The 3,682-nt window shown below is 35.1% G+C and overlaps 1 long non-coding RNA gene across 1 annotated transcript; it reads left to right on the top strand.

The window, feature by feature from the left end:
• The first annotated feature begins 1,893 nt into the window (after nucleotides 1–1,893).
• Nucleotides 1,894–2,622, top strand: LOC121230604 (uncharacterized). Its single transcript, XR_005928589.1, has 2 exons — nucleotides 1,894–2,056; nucleotides 2,323–2,622. It is a non-coding gene; the product is annotated as an uncharacterized lncRNA (long non-coding RNA).
• The last annotated feature ends 1,060 nt before the right edge of the window (nucleotides 2,623–3,682 follow it).

Below are 3,682 nucleotides of genomic sequence, written 5' to 3'. Positions count from 1 at the left end.
AATTTAAACCTAATAATTGTCGAAACCATTTTTTTGAAAACGGGAAATCGACTTTTGAAAATGAAAAGTTGGGAGTCGCCACCAATCGTTTTTAATAGGGTGTGATTGGATCACCTTAAAACACAGTCGTTTTTAATAAATAAATAAATTTTTCAAAACGACGATTTTGGTCTGCGAAAATAGAAAACCGGTTCAGGAGTCAATTACGTACGAGGAAGGATTAGCACCCTCGACACGCCCAAAATTGGTACTTGATTAATTATTTAGTGTCTTAATGTCGAAAATTAAAGATTTGGACAGGGTTCAAAACGCGATCCTCCTTTTATTGGCTTTTAAAACATTTAGGTAAGTCAAATGTGTATTAAAGACCATCTCACCTCAAGGTAAAACATTACATCCAGTACGTTAGGACACAACATTTTCGACCCTCAATTGTGAGCTTACCTTTAAAATGTGCGTTTTAGCCTTAAGATGATATTCGAATATTCAAAACAAACAACGAAAGCGAATCCCAGTACGTTAGGACACGATTCTTTGAATTCTTCAAATACTGAACATTGCCTTGTTTAAAAATTCAAATGAAATGTAATAAATAAATGAAATGCATTTTTATAAAAAAACTTGATAACATAAGGAATAAAACACGTGGCAATAACATATCATGAATAATCTAAAATAATAGGGAAATGCAAAGGAACAACTTAGAATACATGCAATAACAGCACATAATATATTATAAAAATACCATCATTTATGTCTAAGGGGCCAATGAATAAGAAACCAATTTTAAAAGAAGTTTCAAATAAATCACCCAAATAAAATATAACGAGTTTTTAAAATAAAATAAAATAAATAATAGGGAAAAGAAAATTTGGAAATATAACTATATAAACTATAAGAAAATTTTAAATAGGTAATAAATATAAGAATTTAAAAAAAATAGATAAGGGAAAAAATAAAAGAAATAATATATCATATAGTAATGTACAAATAAATTTTAAAATAAATATTATAAAGTAAATAATTTGAATAAAAGCTTGAATTGTATCAAGAATAAAAAAATAAGAAAAAAAATAATATATATGCATGAAAGATTAAAAGTAAATAATATACAAAAAAAATATGAAGGTATTTAAAACAAACCAAATATACAATCAAAATAGGATCCCTAAGAACCCAATTATCCATGAATAAACTTAAAAAAAAAGGGAAAAAAAGATTTATATACGTATAATAAATTTAAGAGGGAAATATATATATATATATAATAAATACAAAGAGAACATTCATATAGAATAATATGACATCACTACATCTTTAGAGAGAAAAAATGTATGCATGATAGCATTAAATTAAATATAAATCTTTAAAACATGGAAAATATGAAAGAAGATTTGGAAATAAATAAACTATAGAATAAAACAATTCAAAAAAATGAAATTATAGAATGACGAACTAGAACAGTATAAAGTCAATAGCATAATCCAAGATAATACTTATTAAAATAATAAATTTAAAAGAGGAATACAAAACGTGAACCAAAGCTTAATTGAAATAAAAGCAATCCTACAGAGACAATTAATAACGAAAAAACATAGAAGGTGACACAAGGGCCAAATCACAATGCGCGCAAATGCGCGCGGACCAAAAGCGCAAATGATCCAAATTCCAGAATGCAGCACGCAAGCATGGGCTAAATTAAAACTGTGAATGAATTTCAGGGAAAATTTTAAAAAAAATTTAAGGAGTACTGAAACACGGCTCGATTGAACACTAGCGCAAAGGGGGAGGACCAATTGTGCAAATACCCCATTTTGGGCCAAAATGCATGGGTGCTGTACCAAACGGTGCTGTTTTGTTTTGCCTTTTAAGCCCCAAAAAAATCTGTTTGAAATCATTTCAGTTTTGCTTTAAGAAAACCTAAATTTCAAGACCCCCCATATCAACCACACATACCGCACGCCCAAATGGAGAACAGAGGCGATCCCGACTCCCTCCTGGGCCTTATCTCAACGACGGAGGAAACTCCGACAACCACGTGACCACCGGAAGTCAAGTAAACTCCCTCTTTTTTTAACTTTAGTTTCGTATAAATCAAAAAAAAAATCTAATGAAAGAAAGAAAAAAAATGGTAGAGAAATAAAACAAAATGACACAAAAAGTAAAACCACAGTAAAATCACCTTGATTTCTTTTTTTAAAATCTGCTTTACTTTGATGTTTTTGCCCATCTTCTTTGAAAAACAAAAAAAAAGGGTCCCTTCTACAATACATTTCTAAGGCTTTTATAGTCGATTTCACAACCTATTTCACTTGTTTGCAGGCTCATGGGCGGGTACGTCTCCTATGTGGAGGTGGAGTGACGCACGGTGCGGAGATTCACGCGATGTACGGAACCTGGGGACTGCTTCGGTTGCAAACAGCAACTCCTTTGCTTGCTGAAATTTGTTTATGCCTTGGGCCTTGTAGTTTGGGTTTATTTTTTATTTAGTTTTGTATATGTGTGGGCCTAGGCATAAATTGGGCTTAACAGCTGCCCCTCTTTACTCGTTGTCATGTAATGGGAACGAAGCAAAGATTACAAAGGCCAATTTTGCCCGGTCCTGTTGGCTTCTTGGTGTAACCTTATCGCAACCCACTGCATCCTATTGCCTCCAAATGTCTCATAGCTGTTTCATGAAGATACGATTTGTTGGAACTTTATCTGCTCCGCTCTTGCTCAACGAAGATAAGATCTGCAATTTTAACCTGTTACCCTACTACTTAGGGGATTAAGGCGAGTCTTCGACCTACTCTACCACTACTCGGAGAGCTAGGATTTGTAAATTTTAGCCTGTTACCCTATTACTTAGGGGGTTAAGGCGGATCTTCGACCTGCTCCACCACTGCTCGGAGAGCCAGAATCTGTAAATTTTAGCCTGTTACCCTACTGCTTAGGGGGTTAAGGCAAATCTTCGACCTGCTCCACCATTGCTCGGAGAGCCAGGATCGGTAAATTTTAGCCTGTTACCCTACTACTTAGTAAAGATAAAGCTAATGATTGGAATCTGCTCCATCGTCAGTACGTGGAGATAAGATTCTCTAAAATTCGATCTGCTTCACTCCTGCTTAATGAAGATAAGATCTGGTATATTTAGCCTGCTTCGCTCCTGCTCAGTGAAGATAAGGTTGGTGGCTGAAACCTGCTCCATTGCCGATACATGGAGATAAGATTCACAAAAATTTGATCAGCTCCGCTCTTACTCAGCGAAGATAAGACATGGTATATTTAGCCTGCTCCATTCCTGCTCAGTGAAGATAAAGCTGATGATTGGAATCTGCTCCATCGTCAGTACGTGGAGATAAGATTCTCCAAAATTTGATCTGCTTCACTCCTGCTCAGTGAAGATAAGATCTGGTATTTAGCCTGCTCCACTCCTGCTCAGTGAAGATAAGGCTGATGATTGGAATTTGTTCCATCTCTAGTACATGGAGATAAGATTCTCCAAAATTCGATCTGCTTCACTCCTGCTCAGTGAAGATAAGATCTGGTATTTAGCCTGCTCCACTCCTGCTCAGTGAAGATAAGGCTTATGATTGGAATCTGCTCCATCGCCGGTACGTGGAGATAAGATTCTCCAAAATTTGATCTGCTTCACTCCTACTCAGTGAAGATAAGATCTGGTATTTAGCCTGCCCCACTC

This window comes from Gossypium hirsutum, chromosome A06, assembly GCF_007990345.1.
Source record: "Gossypium hirsutum isolate 1008001.06 chromosome A06, Gossypium_hirsutum_v2.1, whole genome shotgun sequence".
NCBI lineage: Eukaryota > Viridiplantae > Streptophyta > Magnoliopsida > Malvales > Malvaceae > Gossypium > Gossypium hirsutum.
Note: the sequence above shows the minus strand (reverse complement) of the source record. Positions and strands in the feature narration are given on the sequence as shown.